A 17,824-nucleotide genomic window follows, 5' to 3' on the forward strand; every position below is an offset into this window, starting at 1 on the left:
ATTTTTATTATACCACTTTTTTAAAAATAACTATGTAAGCTCAAAGTGTTTCGTATCTTGAAGGTTTCTTGCATAGCTATTATGATGTCATTTAATTGTATTTGGAATAAGTTACTCCTGAGTCATACCTGCAACATAATGTTACATTCTGTATTCGTGTTCCGAATACTTCCAGGTATGGTTACATACTGGAGTTTTGTATCAAGCTTCACAACTTAACTCATCACAAAATGTTTGAAATTTACCAGAACAAATACCATACTGTATTGATAAAAAATAAACATACATACATTTCGGAGCATGATAGGGGTAACAGTTATTAACTGTTACCAAAATATATGGTCGTTAAATCCTTTAACCACGAACAGTCAACTTGATTCACGATCTTTTGAATAACTTCACAAGTTCCTATAAAATTATATTTATTTATCCGATTATATAAACTTTTCAAAGGCTATACTAAATTACATTAGATTAAAATCTACAGATGGATTTCGATATTAAAAACAAACAAGCAAATTTTAAATTGAGTCGCTATTTTCTGTTGTGTTTGTTTATTTTTTTAATTTCGCGCAAAGCCACACGAGGGCTATCTGCGTTAGCCGTCCCTAATTTAGCAATGCAAGACAAGAAAAAAGGCAGCTAGTCATCACCACCCACCGCCAACTCATGGGTTACTCTTTTACCAACGAATAGTGGGATTGACCTTCACATTATAACGACTCCACAGCTGAAAGGGCGAGAATGTTTGGTGCGACGGGGATTCGAACCCGCGACCCTCAGATTACGAGTAGAACGCCTTAACCCATCTGGCTTTCTGTTGTGTGCGAAAACATTTATCTTTATTCGGTTGGTGTCTGAGAAGAGACAAACAAATCAGCGTAATGTTATTCATGTGGATTTATTATGTTAAGGTCCGAAAAATTCAATTTTTAATTAACGATAAGAGATCTGAATTCAACTACCACGTTACTGATATTTGCTTTTGAATTATTTAAAGACAAACCATTTTTTCTTCTGGTACTGTTAAAGATGTTTAGATTTAGACCTAAAGTTTGATCTTTGTAGTTACAACAAACAGTATCTCTTTTATTTCTGTAAATCAAAAATCCTTGCGTGGCTCGGTGCTTAATGTGTCAGAATGTGGAAACATCCATGGTTTGTGACACATTACAGCCAAAACAGAATGTGATGTCAATGTCACATCTTACAAATATAAAGAACATCCTATAAACCTTTCCTAAAGTTTACTCTTCCCTTATAGATGTTTTTGTTAACAGATGCAAAAATGTATTTGGTAAACAGAGAGAAATAATATCAGTAATGGATAGACCAACTGAACCATATACGAAACAGGCAAGTGTGCATGATAGCCTCGAGATACACAGAGCTTTTTCTTTATGAAATTTGCTAGAAGTTCGCTGTGAACGAGTTGTAAACCTTACTGCGCATGTGCATGCATTCTAGTTTGCTGTACAAATACACCTGAGCACACATACAATGTTTAGTGAAGAGACGTTAAATATACAGTCAGTATGCATTGTAGCAAGTGTATAATGATTTGTTTGCTGTAGTCCTTAAGGCTTCGAGGACACGAATGATAAGAAAACGGAAGGCTAGATCCGGAACGTTTGTGTTTTTGTTTTGTTTTTGAATTTCGCACAAAGCTACTCGAGGGCTATCTGCGCTAGCCGTTCATGATTTAGCAGTGTAAGACTAGAGGAAAGGCAACTAGTCATCACCACCCACCGCCAACTCTTGGGTTACTCTTTTACCAACGAATAGTGGCATTGACCGTCACATTATAACGCCCCCACGGCTAAAAAGGCGAGATTGTTTGATGCGACGGGGATTCGAACCCGCGACCCTCGGGTTACGAATCGCACACCTTAACCCACTTGACCATGCCAGAACATTAAACTCTAAATAAAATACGCATCCAATAACCCGTCTTCAAGTAAAAGTGAATTACAGTGTGATGAGACATCATAAAATATCTTGTTATTTGCACGTGGTGTATCGTTTACAGTGATTCTTATTTAGATATTTGATTTTTTTTTCTAAATACAAAATCTCTCAAATTTAGCAAGAAGAACCAAAAAGTGATCTCTGCTTAAATATTCTGTTTAATATAATATATATATTTTTATAATAACATAAACATCCTCTTATCATGAACGTGTATAAACATGTCATGGATTCTCATCAAACGTTGTTATCCTTTAATTATTATATAAAACATTTTATCAGTTTTATAAGAAAACAATAATGAAATACAGCGAATAAATCATGTGATAAGATGTTCTTATAGGATGGGTGTCTGTAAGTTATACAGGATAATCATAGAACAAATACACTTTATATATTAATATTATGGTTTAATAGTACATTACGTAATTTCACAATATCCTGTTTCAAATACGACCAGTTACTATCGAGTTAATCTGAGGGTTTGTGGTTCGCTACTCGTTACCAGCACAGAAATAATAAACAAACACTAACAATCCATGCTTAGCAGAATAAATACTAATACTTTCCATGATGTATGCTTTCATATAAAAAATGAAGTACAATTACGAGCGAATTCACATTTGATAATATAAATAAAACAACATTTCATAAAATATAAGTAAAGACTCGAACTACTGATTTCTATGATATTTAGTTGTAAAATATCTCATTATTTGATAACGCTTGTTTACTCTAATAGTAGTCGTTGAAACTTACGATGAATCGATCATCGATGTTTGATAGTGGTTCGTGGGTTGTTCTCTTGTACTTAACGTCGTTCGAGCAGTAGGTATTTCACAACACTTGTGGTTTCAAGACAACGAACCTGCAGATATGATAAAGGTGAAGACTGTGAAATCCTCTTTAATAACACTATGTAACACAGATTTTGTTCCTGGATAGTATGTGTTATTTCTTAATTTCTTATGTTGTAAAAGTACAGAAAATGACCATTATTCCCTTCAAACTTTGTTTTTGTGACCTGGATAATGAAATTTACAAATTAACCTATTTTCTATGTAAAAACGGGCAAATTGTACACTTTCATTTACATAAGGTCTGAATAAAACAACATATGAATCAATATTTACATGTATTTATTATAAAGTTATACAAAAATGAACAAAAATGTTTAGAGGTGAGTAGTTTTTCGAGATTTGCGACTGTAATGTAAATCACGTTTCAGCCCCCAAATATAGTCTCCCATCATGTTTTCATTATACGCTTCCAGGTCACAAAAGCAAAGTTTGCAGAGAAAAATAGGTCTTTTCCATTTACTTTCGGCACAAGCAATTGGGTAATAACACTTTCTGTCCAGGAACAAGAAAAAGTAAACATTGTGTTTCATAGTGTTATCTTATACTCCGGTTTTCATTGAATTAGGACATACTAGTGAAGACTGGCCAATGTATTTCTGATGTGTTTGTTACACTTTTGATCAAACCACTTACATCTTCCCTACCTTTTATAAGTTAACAATTTGGTTCCATCCAAGTTTTAAGTTAAATGTAGTTGTATTTGCCTACATAAATTCATTTACCAGTTTTACAAACATAAACAATAACGTATTTGTATTCAATTACAGTATGTTTGTTTATTTCGTTATTCAACCTTTGTCTACCAAACATATGTTTGTTGAACACTGAGGCTTTTTAACCAGCACAAAAGTCATTAAACTCGTTTTTTTTGTAGATAAGATTCTTAGTCACCCGTTCATTGTTCCAACTATTCAGGTTACTTTTCCCTGTTAAAAATATTAAAACAGTAAAGTTTTAACTTATAAGTTTTTATGGAACCAAGTTTGAGTATAATCCATTTATGTCAGGCTCTCAGACGGCACTCAGTTTTACGTTTAACGTGCTGTGTATTCAAAGAAAACTGTATTTTATGCAGTTGAAAAAAATATTTTAGGGTTTTTTGAAAAGTAGGTGTTTTTTTCGAAAACGGTTTTAGTATGCCAAGTAGCTATTAGCTTATATTTAAAGTTTATTGCGAGAGAAAATTCTATTTATTGAAATTAAATGGAAAATGAACACTACAGTGTACTAAGACAACCTTTTTACGATGAACACTACAGTGTACTAAGACAACCTTTTTACGATGAACACTACAGTGTACTAAGACAACATTTTTACGATGAACACTACAGTGTACTAAGACAACCTTTTTACGATGAACACTACAGTGTACTAAGACAACCTTTTTAAAATGAACACTACAGTGTACTAAGACAACCTTTTTAAAATGAACACTACAGTGTGCTAAGACAACCTTTTTACGATGAACACTACAGTGTGCTAAGACAACATTTTTACGATGAACACTACAGTGTACTAAGACAACATTTTTACGATGAACACTACAGTGTACTAAGACAACATTTTTACGATGAACACTACAGTGTACTAAGACAACCTTTTTACGATGAACACTACAGTGTACTAAGACAACCTTTTTACGATGAACACTACAGTGTACTAAGACAACCTTTTTACGATGAACACTACAGTGTACTAAGACAACCTTTTTACGATGAACACTACAGTGTACTAAGACAACCTTTTTACGATGAACACTACAGTGTACTAAGACAACCTTTTTAAAATGAACACTACAGTGTACTAAGACAACCTTTTTACGATGAACACTACAGTGTACTAAGACAACCTTTTTACGATGAACACTACAGTGTACTAAGACAACCTTTTTAAAATGAACACTACAGTGTACTAAGACAACCTTTTTAAAATGAACACTACAGTGTACTAAGACAACCTTTTTAAAATGAACACTACAGTGTACTAAGACAACCTTTTTAAAATGAATACTACAGTGTACTTAGACAACCTTTTTACGATGAACACTACAGTGTACTAAGACAACCTTTTTACGATGAACACTACAGTGTACTAAGACAACCTTTTTACGATGAACACTACAGTGTACTAAGACAACCTTTTTACGATGAACACTACAGTGTACTAAGACAACCTTTTTAAAATGAACACTACAGTGTACTAAGACAACCTTTTTACGATGAACACTACAGTGTACTAAGACAACCTTTTTAAAATGAACACTACAGTGTACTAAGACAACCTTTTTAAAATGAACACTACAGTGTACTAAGACAACCTTTTTAAAATGAACACTACAGTGTACTAAGACAACGTTTTTACGTAACATTTCAAAAATGAATAATACATTAAAACCATCGTCTTTAGAAATATATAATTCCAGCTCAATTGAGTTAAACACAATGTTATACCATTGCCAAACATGTAAGTTTCAATATGTCAACGCATTATGTTTATTATAAAGTTAAATTGCATAGTATAATAAAATCATTGTTAGTTTTATGGCTGTAGTTTAGGTGACTGTTGTGCTAAAATAGTTTCACTTGGTGTTAGTAAATAATTCAAGTATTATTTGCGGAAAGTGATGTTAGTACTTTGTTTATTTTCATTCTTAAAATGGTTTCGTTTTTATATAAGCTTATATATGTATAGAGTGTTATTTTTTAATTTCGCGCAAAGCTACTGGAGGGCTATCTGCGCTAGCTGTACCTAATTTAGCAGTGTAAGACTAGAGGCAAGGGGTTCGTCATCACCACCCACTGCTAACTCTCGGGCTACTCTTTAACCAACGAATAGTGGGATGGACCCTCACATTATAACGCCCCCTAAACTGAGAGGGAGAGCATGTTGGTGCGACTGGGATTCTAACCCGCGACCCTCAAATTACGAATCGAACGCCTTAATACACTTGACCATGCCGGGTCCATGTATAGAGTGATTCCAGAACATCAGAAAGGAATTTGAATAAAATTATAAGCTGAAATAGAATACGACGTCCCTTTTATGAAAATAGTGTTAATAGATAAGTTAAACATATTCATTGAAATTCACAATTGTTTTCTTGGGTTATTGTAACACGTTATTTGATTCTACAAAATATGTATGCTGGTGTCATATTAATGCTTAAGTGACAATTGAAAAAAAAGTGTGTTTTTAAGAGCAAATAGATTTATTTGAAACCTGGACTTTTTGAATAATTATATCATGTGCTTAAAATACTGGCTGTGATATATTTGTGTCTATATATAAGACTAAAGTTAAATATGTCACTATAAATTATTTTATATTTATCTTATATTTTCGCACTTACTGTCATTGAATTTTAAATTTTCAACCTGAAAAGAATATTTTTATTATTATTTATTATTTCCTTTGTATTTCAATTATTGTTCATTGGATAAAGAATGTTAACTCTATGTTGAAAAGTGACGTATTCAAAACATTGCAACTTTCAGCAACTAGAATGTCAAGCATTATACATCACTTACACAAGATAGTTTTTGTTAATCGCAACATAAAACATAACATAATATAAAATCAATAGCAATTGTTATGATCATAATTCGCTTTCCCTTCTTATCTATTTACTTTATTTATCAGAAAGTATGTTATACAAACGTGAACATAACAAACTGCTGCTTATTGATTTAATAAGGTTTAAAAAATTCTCACTGATGACGTATTATCTCTCTTTTGATTATTCGTTCTCTTTCACATCTCTAGGTCTTATTTCTTCAGTTGAACTTCTATCGTTTATATTCCTCTCTCAATTTCACTCTTTCTTTTAGACCTTGAACACATGTCTTCCATAATTAAAATCATAACGTTTCATAATAATAGTGGGTTTCGAACTCTTCATAGTGGCTGAACAAGAAAGGCAGCTGCTCCCTCCAATCATTTTACAATAATTTATAATCTCATAATCCACAGAGTTAGACCAAAAGACAGCCGATTTTAACCTTTCTTAACTTCAATTGATGTTTCTTACATGTCACATTATAACAAGTGTATTTTAAAACCTAATCATTGAAATCCATGCTCGTGATAAAAATACTATGGATTTGTTTCTCTACTTTATGAATCACGGCGCAGAAATTGTACTTGTAGGTTAAAGTTTCCATCTGGAATATTAAGGTTATTGGTGATACTGAAACGTAATATCATGAAAAGAACTATCTTTATTGAAAGGTTTATAACATATTTTGGGTATAATATTCAAGAGATTTTTAATAGTATCTTAACTAAAATATGTGAAGCTTGAAACGATTGTAAAATCTTTATTTGGTTTTCTAATCAAAGATAACGATTGGCTGGCTGGTTGTTTGGATCCTCATAGCAAAAAGCATGTAGGCTCACTGAACCGCATGTAGGCTTAGCTTACTGAACCACATGTAGACTTAGCTTACTGAACCAAAGAACCGTTAAAAATTAAAATAAGAAGTAAAACTCTATAAAGTAAAAGCGAAACAAAATCAAGTAAAAATAAATAAATGAAAAATAAAACAACTGACGAAGGACTCGTAAGGAAAACTTGTGATAACGAGATGTCCACTTGAAGTAAAAATGTATTCTAAAGATGGCTGGTATAGATATTAAAACTTTAATTAAAACAAAGTACAGAACAACGTTTCGACCCTCTGAGGTCATCTATAGGTTAACACAGTTACAAAATTTTTGTTAATCTGAAGATGACCTAAGAAGGTCGAAACGTTTTTCTGTACTTTAATTAAAGTGCTAATACCCATATCGAATGTCTTGAGAATACGGATAAGGACAACATCAAGCTTGACAATACGTTAGAAAATACTTGGCTAAAATAGAACTGCCGTTCAGAGTCGTAACGAAGGTATGAAAATGAAACGTGGGCAATTGTGACATCAGTGTCACAAACTTCACACGACGGCGGATCAGACCAAAATATATAAAAAACAACAAAAAACTATGGGCAAGAAACCTGCGACCAGTGAGAAGCCTGACCAAAACAACTTCCTTCCTTCGATCGTTAAGGAGACAAGAAGGCTAAACAACACCAGTAAGACTGATTTAGAAAGAAACAAAACACTTGTTATGATTTGCTCACCTCATATCGACTGCCTGCCTCACGCTATGATTCACATATGGAACAGGCACGGCTGTGACAACGTCAGACTTAGCTACGTTGTCAGCAAGTTCGTTTTCATGAATACTGTCACGGTCAGAAAAAACAAAACTGTATAGAAACGGACAGTAGAGAAAACTGAGCCAGTTGTTTCTGAATGTCCAAGAGCACGGGGTGAGAATTCACATGAAGCGGTTCTAGGGACGGCAGAAAACTAAGAGTCAGTGTAAACCGTACGATTCGTGCACAGATTAACCTCTGGGTGAACCAAGACAAACAAAATGGCATACAACTCGACAGTGGTAGTAATCGAATTTTTTTTTATTACATTTTTAAAGAGTAAAACAGTAAAATCGTTTTGGATAAAGCAAGATTCAATATTTTGAATGCTTTGGAAATAAGTAAAAATATTAAATGGCTGCGTTTGGATGGTTCTTTTTTTATTGTTATTTCAAAACAAACTGTTCAATCTAATCAAAGAATATGTCTATTTCTCCTCAGCCATTAACACTTGATAATTGATTTTGTATGAAATATTTTTATATAAATTTTTGAGTTTGATGATCGTAATGAATAAAAAATAACGTTTAATTTATTTAATTAAAATATTAAGATTGAACAATCTTCCTCGTGCAAGCTAAATTCGACTCGTAATCAGAGGGTCGCGGGTTCGAATCCCGGTCGCACCAAACATGTTCGCCCTTTCAGCTGTGGGGACGTTATAAAGTTACGGTCAATCTCACTATTCGTTGATACAAGAGTAGCCCAAGAGTTGGCGGTGGGTGGTGATGACAAGCTGCATTCCCTCTAGTTTTACACTTCTACATTAGGGACAGCTAGCGCAGATAGCTCTCATGTTGCTTTTCGCGAAATTCAAAACAAACCAAACTTGTGAACGAAATCGCTCAAAAGTTGCACTTAAGAAACAAACAACTTGTATTCTAACTAAACAGATGTCAGTGAACAGAGTGGTAAAATGTTGCACTTAAGAAACAAACAACTTGTATTCTAACTAAACAGATGTCAGTGAACAGAGTGGTAAAATGTTGCACTTAAGAAACAAACAACTTGTATTCTAACTAAACAGATGTCAGTGAACAGAGTGGTAAAATGAGTTTGTGCTGAGCTCATCGAGGGGAATCGAACCACTGATTTTAGCGTACTAGTTGTACTAGCGGAGGGCTTGAAATGAGTTAGTTAATATTGTCTGTATTAATATAATTAAAACTAATGATATCAGTGATCTAATACTAAGTGATCATAATGACTAAGGTAAATGATCATTTACTTAATAACAATGGTAATATATCACTCTAATGAACGCGCTAATGGTGATAATTAGCAATTTAAGGAGACTGCAGAAAAGCCAAGAAGGGCTATAATTGATGTTTGCCTTCCATAAAACACAAATAAAATGAAGTAGGAGAACAATAGCATATTAAAGCCAGAAAGAAATTAGTGTGGACAAAGAGAAATTATAGCAATGTTCATAAAAGACAAATTAGTCGTTGTTTAAAGAAAACGCGGACTACATATTTCACTGGGACTAAAACGAAGTGAAGCTAGTGTAAACAAAGATGCAAGATGAATGAGGTTTTAAAGATTTATCGAAGCATTTTCATTAATTTCGACAAATACGAATATTAAAAACAACACAAGTACTTGTTAAGTTTAGGACTAATTCGTGTGATACTGAAAAGTACCCGAACTGTGGAATTATTTACGAACTTACTAAAAGAGAACCATATGTAGTAAGATGTTCCAGAAAAGCTTTTAATGAGGTAGTTTTCTGAAATAAATTGCTGTCAAAGGTTAGGTAATAAACTTTTGCAGCTTAAAGCACGAAGAAATTACTATATATAGGGAAGGGAGCGTACCTAACACAATGAACAAAGACAGACTGCAAGTGTATAACATTGAGAAATTAATAACAATAGAATGTGACGTAAATTTCATTACTGTTTAAATTTCTTCACTTTGTTGAACTGAGTATCTGTTTTTTGAATTTCGCGCAAAGCTACTCGAGGGCTATCTGCGCTAGCCGTCCTTAATTTAGCAGTGTAAGACTAAAGGGAAGGCTGCTAGTCTTCACCACCCACCGCCAACTCTTGGGCTAATCTTTTACCAACTTTGTGCTTTGTAGCTACAAAGCTAGTAGCTTTGTGCGAAATATACGATTTTAAGTTGACTCTAATTGGCACATTTTTACCTAATTCTGATTTCAATTCGGTTATCAACAGAAACCATGCTAATTTAATAAGTTAATTTTAATTAATTATAGATATATAAACAAAGTTTCATAGTTATGATAGTCCATTTACAGCTGTTGTTACATAAGACAATGAACCGGTTTCTTGAAGATTTCCTTAGCGCATTCTAAACTCTGTTGCACAATATTTGTTTATTTGTTGTTGTTTTACTTTTAATTTTATAAACATTTATTATAAATAGTATAATTTGGTGGTAAAAAGAGTTAGTAAAAGTGTAGCCCAAGGGTTGGCGGTTGGTGGTGATGACTAGTTGCCTTCCATCTAGTCTTACATTGCTAAATTAGGGACGGCTAGCGCAGATAGCCCTTGAGCAGCTTTGCGCGAAATTCAAAACAAACAAACAAACAATCAGTGATATAGTGAAACATTTATTGTCAGTATGTTTAAAACTGTAGTCATGCTGGTCAATTGAATATTTGGATATAAATCCGTGAATTCCAACGTATGTATTACCTTTACTATTTGTGTCTTAGGACTTTTCTGTTTAGTGTTTCTAAGTTTTTATATTTGTGTGTTTCAGTGCAAAAGGTAATGTTATCATTTGTTTAGAGGTTTAGATAACTGCCATTCGATATTTCATAGGTTCAACTTCTTTTAAAAGAGTATCCAGTTTATTTAGGATTTTTTTATGGGCTTTTAGAAGTCCTAGTACTGGAGGTTACCTTATCGGCTTGTGTACCAATCCTCCAATGATCTAAATTACGCTCTGGTTCTTTTCAATATAAGTGATTTTAGGGTTTGTTGTACGCTCGTGAATTTTATTGTTATGTTTATTTTCCTTTCGGTTTTAAAGTTGACTGTTTGTTTGTTTATGGATTTTGAGCAAAGCTAAACAAGGGCTATCTGCGCTAGAAATTTCTAATTTAGCAGTGAAACACTAGAGGGAAGACACCCTCGTGAGCTGCTCTTTTACCAGCGACTAGTGGGATTGACCATCACATTATAACGTTTGAATGGCTTAAAGGGCGAGCATGTTTGGTGTGAGGCGGACTCTAACCCACAACCCTCAGATTACGAGTCGAGTGCCTTAACCACATGCCATGCCAGGCCTATTGAAGTGTAAGGCTGAGATTGAGAGGCCTTGATAACGACTATCCTCACATTGTTTTATTTGTAAAATTGAAATGAAATCCCAATACTGGTATTAAATTCTCTGGTATACTATCCTAGATCATACATATCGTAGTGTTCAGTTGTAAAGGAATATAATTTTCATTTTAGAATGTTAACATTTATTATTTTGACATCACTATAATTCCATGTGAAATTTCTTGTTTGTAACCCTTTATAGTCATGAGCAACTGATTTTTAACAGTTTCATGATAAATTTCCAGACTATCTTGTACTAAGTTGGTTAAATGTTCTATCGTTTACAAATGTCGTCTATACACACACTCTTGTTTTTACTACGATAATGATCGCTGGGCATTTTGAAACTGCTTCAATTCGTGTTGCTCAACTTGCTGTCCTTCATGGACAGTATTGTAACAAATAAAATACACTGTTGGGTATATTGATGAAATACTGAGCGATTTAACGTATATCAGTTTATCAGACTCAGTGTCATGAACAGGTGCAAGTAATCTGAAACCCTGTTAATATATTAACCTGTTGACTGCTGAGTATTTCAGCTGCTACAATATAACTTTAATGCTTCTTCATTTTGTAACTTTTTTCGTGACGCCATTTTGGATCGAAAGTGAAACAATTTGTAAGTAGGTCAAATGCATGTACGGTGCTGACAGCCAGCGTTGAAGTTACGTATTATTGAGAACAAATTAACTCGTCCGTGGCACTGTGTTACTGATCGGCTTGGACGAGTTATCTCGTATGCGACACTGAACAGGCTGAAATCTCAGTTGATACATGTATTAAAGATCACACAAAGAACCTTGTATAATTCGTGTTCTACTTTACGTAAGTATCTTCCCTTTTCGTAATGTATATAGAAAAATTTGCGCGTTTTGCAATGCAACTATTCTTGGCACTAGTATCTTAGACACGTAGTAACATTTTTAACACTTTTTGTAGAAATAAAAAAACGATTTTTACTACATGAATTTTTGTAACTAATTTTCCATCCGTTTAATACTCTAGTATCTCTTCTGTGTTTATATAAAAATTGTGTATTAGTTTATTACTTGAAATTGCCAAACGCTCTTCATAAAAAAAGCTCTAATTAAAGATCTGATTTCTTTCTGCAGCCTCAGCATGGCCAGATGGGTTAAGGCGTTGGACTCGTAATCCGAGAGTCGCGGGTTCGAATCCCCGTCGCACAAAACATGCTCGCCCTCCCATCCGTGGGGACGTTATAATGTGACGGTCTGTTCCACTATTCGTTGGTAAAAGTGTAGCCCAAGAGTTGGTGGTGGGTGGTGATGACTACCTGCCTTCCCTCTAGTCTTACACTGCTAAATTAGGGACGACTAGCGCAGATAGCTCTCGTGTAGCTTACGCGAAATTCCAAACAAACATTCTTTCTGCAGTTTACCCAATCGATGCCCAATCTATGAAATGTCTATTGCATTTTTATCTCTATGGCAAAGTTTTGATAATTTCCTAGAGATGGAAACATATTGGAGAAATTAAAATCATTAGTCCTAGTAAAACTTCTCTTTTTGGACATTTATAACAGAGTATTACTAAAATAATGAAACAAATGATTTATTGGAAGGGGTGCTTTTGATTGTCTATTTTACCTCCTGTATGTTAGGTACTGATGGTTCTTGTTTTCCAGTAATAATATTTTAACACTATTTAAACTAATAAATTTAATAGACAAAAAATATTATATTGTTTATCAATGATATATCATATACCTTTGCTACCATATTCAGTGATTAACATTCTCAGTTCAAGTTCAACTTTCTAGTTTTTCGAATAGACCTTTATTCCGAGAGTATCCCTTAAGTGTAATGTTAAGCCTAACTCATGTAGTGTTGTGGTGTATCCTGTAAAGTCGTATTTATTGATTATTTTCAAATATATAGACATAGGAAAATATTGTCGTTTGTGTAAATCCCTCAAACCCCAGATGTTGTCCGTTTCAAGTTACTTGATTTTGTATCCTCTTTGTCTCGAAGATCTCTTTCTAACATTTCGAAAAACAAAATTTCAGTATTTAAGCATAATACTTGTAAAACAATTGACATAAAAATATCATGTTTCATTATCAGTTAATGACAGTTAGAACCATATAAAGCAACTAATAGACATTGTATTACCTCATGGGAGATGAATTTCCACATTGCATATATAGTAATCGATTTCATCATAAAATAGGCTGTGGATGCCACTTCACGCGTATTTTAACATTATTTCCATTATACAGAATGATTTACCAAACATTCAGATGGAGGTCCTACTTACCAGCTTTGACCGCCACTTTATAACGTCCCAATAACTGTTTCTAAGGACACTTGATTAGCTATTGTCTCGACCCTCTTAGATTTCCACTTTTTTAAAAGATTCCAAAATTTTTCATCACGGCTGGAATATACCTTCTATGATTCTTCTGGATTCCAGGTTAGATCCACGTTATTTTGTTTTCCAATGTCAATACATCTAGAGGATATTCTCCTCCTGGAAGATATAAATCCTCGCTATTAATACACCTTTATGATCCCAAGTATAAATTCTTTTAGCCAAAAGAGACTTGTTGCTATCTTTCCAAAAGGGATACATTCTTGGTGGCACCAAACAAAGTTGTAATATAGTTCTGATGAGTACTATTTCACTGCGACTATATGCTAACTGATAAACATATACTAACACCTTTTAGTATAAGATATTTAGCCTTCGTTCAAACATAAGACACTAGTCTTAAATCATCTTTTCTTAATTTGTAACCATTTTTGTTCCTCATGTTTCTGCATATTTATAGACTACACGTAACCCCCACGGGTATGAAGATGAACACGTTGTTTCCATGAAAATTGATTGTTTAGATAATTATATTTCATTATTTTTGTATTTACAATTAATTATTTATTATTATAAGATGAAAGTGTAGAGTAACGAAAATATACAAATATGGAGTCTTGCTAGCTTTACTTGTATTTTTTGCTTACTTCCGTGAAAAAAATTAAATGTTTACTCTATTCTACAATATAACTTACTAGTCCAACCAATGTGCAGCCCAACATGGCCAGGTGGTTAGGGCATTCAATTTGTAATATATGGGGTCATGAGTTTAAATCCCTATTGCATCTTTTCAGTTGAGGGGTCATTATGATATACGGTCAATCCCACTATTTGTTGGTAAAAGAGTAGACCAAGAGTTGGCGGTAGGTGGTAATGACTAGCTGCCTTCCCTCTAATCCTCGAGTAGCTTTGCGCGAAATTCAAAATAACAAAATATTGTAATTTATACATATTAAATTTTTTTATTTCTTTATGCGCACTGAAATGAAAATGAGTGATTGATAGCATGAGATATAGAACATGATAAATATTCGAGTGCGATAAAAACGTCTAGCATCTTAACAAACCGTTAAAACGAGTAAATCGGGAAGGGGGTAGTTTGAAATAAAGGGGTTAAGATGAAATCGATTTCAGACTACCCCCGGGAGTAACCTAAAATCGGTTTTGTCCTATCCCCCGGTAATATGAAAACGAATTCAAATTACCGAGGGGGGGGGGTAACATTTTCAAGGAGTAGTTTGAAATCGTTACATCCAAATTTGAAAGAGTATATTTTTTTATGATTCTGGTCCCTTTCGGAGAATCCAACTTTCAAACACCAAACATTTCGTGTTTCTGACTTGTCCAGAGGATCCATAGTTGAAACAATATTCGGGTTTTGTAACGGTATTTTATTTTCGGGTATGGCTCCGTCCCTGGAATCAATATAGAAGTAACTGTGGATAATGGAGGTATTTAACTGATACATTGGGTTATTTGAGATCCCAGCAGAGAGCTAGGATATTAAGTACCTGGTAATGGTCTTAGAGGAAAAACACAGCCAAGTTCCTGGTCTTACTTACCACATTAACCAGTGAAGGAGGGAGTTAAGAGACATTTCTGACCAACCCTGTGTTATCAAACCTTCCATAAATAGATCAGACTGGAATATTCTTTGAAATAAAAAAATATTACATATGTACACATTAACAAAAGAAACTATAAAGCGTGAGTAACTTGAGTTTAGTTTCATAGTATCTTAAGTTTGAAAATATTAACAGTAAATATAAAACTTACAGTAAATTAGTCACAAGATGAATACTAGTAATTTACCGTTTGTGTAACAACTAAACACACGAATATAGCACATCCTGTTAAACAGAACAAAACTTACAGTAAATTAGTCACGAGAAGAATACTAGTAATTTACCGTTTGTGTAACAACTAAACACACGAATATAGCACATCCTGTTAAACAGAACAAAACTTACAGTAAATTAGTCACGAGAAAAATACTAGTAATTTACCGTTTGTGTAACAACTATACACACGAATATAGCACATCCTGTTAAACAGAACAAAACTTACAGTAAATTAGTCACGAGAAGAATACTAGTAATTCACCGTTTGTGTAACAACTAAACACACGAATATAGCACATCATGTTAAACAGAGACTCACGAGCTCGTGGACAAAGCACTGGTATCTTTGGGCAGTCGGTTGTTTCACAAGCCACATGTCTTGACTAATCTTTAATCACGTGCATCATACGTTTTAATGACTTGCGTGCGGTTTGGAAAATGCCTCATAAAATACACTTTATATAATGTGGAACTAATCCAAGTCGTCTTTCTTTCGAAGATGAATATAAACAGCATTAAACATGCACTTTTATTTGCTTTGTTTATGATAATCCGTAAAGAACTGCGTACAGTTTTATGTGAACTGTTTAAAGACCTTTAATGCATGTGTTTTTACTGCCATACTTAATGGTGTAATTCTCTGTTATAGACTACATTTCTAGCTGAGCGTTTGTTGAAATGAACATTCTTAGCAAATGTGGCACAAGATCATTACATTTGTAATTTTAAAGAAACATAGATTCTTACTATGCATAAACCGCTTATAATTTGTAGAAAATACACTAAAATCCACCATGATCATATAACACATGAAACGCTTATTAATCTCGGTGGATGTCAGGTTATAATTTTATTTTTACTTTTCGATTGTAAAAGGGCTCCGCCATGGCCAGGTGGTTAGAACGCTCGACTTGTAATCTGAGGGTCTCGGGTTCAAATACTATTCATATAAAAAGTGCGCTCTTTCAGCCGTGGGGGCGTCATGACGGTATAGTCAATCCCACTATTCGTTGATAAGAGAGTAGCCGAAGAGTTGGCGGTGAGTGGTGATGGCTAGCTGCCTTCTCTCTAGTCTTACACTGCAAAATTAGGGACGGCTAGCACAGATAGCCCTCGTGCAGCTTTGCGCGAAATTGAAAAAAACAAACAAATGATTGTAAAGAGATATCTGTGTTTCTTATATCTATGATAGTGTCAGGTACCGTTTGTTATTAACTACATCAAATGGTTTTAATGTTTTGTCACTAGGCTTATATATTTAGACATTAAATATTTAATGACAATATTCAGTTCAGGATACAACAGAAACATTATCAATATTTATTCATAGAGAAACGCACTAATTCTCTACTTATTTTATTTTTATGAGTCAGTTGCTAACTTATTATATTGATCATGATGGAGCTGAATAACCAACTCCAAGAGAAAATGTTCACTCATAACCCTGCATGGTTTGACTGTATTTCTTGTTTTATTTATGTATTTAATTTCACCATGTTTTCCACAACTGGCTGTTGCCAGGATGTGATTCATTTTGTATATGAGACCTTGTGAGGCTTAACCACCCATAGCTATTCCTATTGTTTCAATATGTTTTCTCATGTGAGGCTCGCAGGTAGAGATTACATTTGACAGGTGGTGTATCTCTACCTCTGATGTTTACTACACCCACGTCTATCTCTTTCTTATTAAGGCTTACTGCAATAGTCTTAATTATTTATCATTTATGTTTATACAAATATACATTTAACTGTTTCATAGTACGACTATATATTCTGTTTATGATGCTGTTTTATGTTTATACAAATATACAATTAACCGTTTCATAGCAGGACTATATATTCTGTTTATGATGCTGTTTTATGTTTATACAGATATCCAACTAACAGTTTTATTGCAGGACTATATATTCTGTTTATGATGCTGTTTTATGTTTATATAGATATACAATCCACTGTTTGACAGTAAGTCTTTATACCACAAAAATTCATATTGCCAAACTTCTACTATAATATTTTCAAAATGTTAGGGTTATTATAATTATAAAGGGCTCTACACAGCCCATTCTTTCAGGTAACTTTTAACATACACTGTTTATTTGTGTTCTTTATACAGGGAAGTAAAATGTAAATTGAACATTTTCATTTAATATAAAACTGTGACGAAGCTTTTCAAGTAAACTACAAGATAACTTTTAAATTAGGTTTAAATTAGGTTTAAGTGTAAATTATGGTTTGTTGTTTGTTCTAAATTTCTCGTAAAACAACACGAAGGCTATCTGAGATAGCTGTCCCTAATTAGCTGTATAAGACTAGAAGGAAGGCA

At 33.6% G+C, this 17,824-nt stretch overlaps 1 long non-coding RNA gene across 3 annotated transcripts; it reads right to left on the bottom strand.

The window, feature by feature from the left end:
- Positions 1-2,584: 2,584 nt before the first annotated feature.
- LOC143253968 (uncharacterized) lies at positions 2,585-15,929 on the bottom strand. Of its 3 annotated transcripts, none has more exons than XR_013029927.1 (3): positions 15,819-15,929; positions 13,605-13,817; positions 2,585-2,836 (listed from the first exon to the last, which is right to left on the bottom strand). It is a non-coding gene; the product is annotated as an uncharacterized LOC143253968 (long non-coding RNA). The 3 variants fall into 3 exon arrangements; XR_013029933.1 differs by lacking the exon at positions 15,819-15,929 and adding an exon at positions 15,726-15,808; XR_013029929.1 differs by lacking the exon at positions 15,819-15,929 and adding an exon at positions 15,532-15,617.
- Positions 15,930-17,824: the final 1,895 nt, after the last annotated feature.

The sequence above is a fragment of the Tachypleus tridentatus genome, chromosome 1 (assembly GCF_004210375.1).
Source record: "Tachypleus tridentatus isolate NWPU-2018 chromosome 1, ASM421037v1, whole genome shotgun sequence".
NCBI classification, from domain to species: Eukaryota; Metazoa; Arthropoda; class Merostomata; order Xiphosura; family Limulidae; genus Tachypleus; species Tachypleus tridentatus.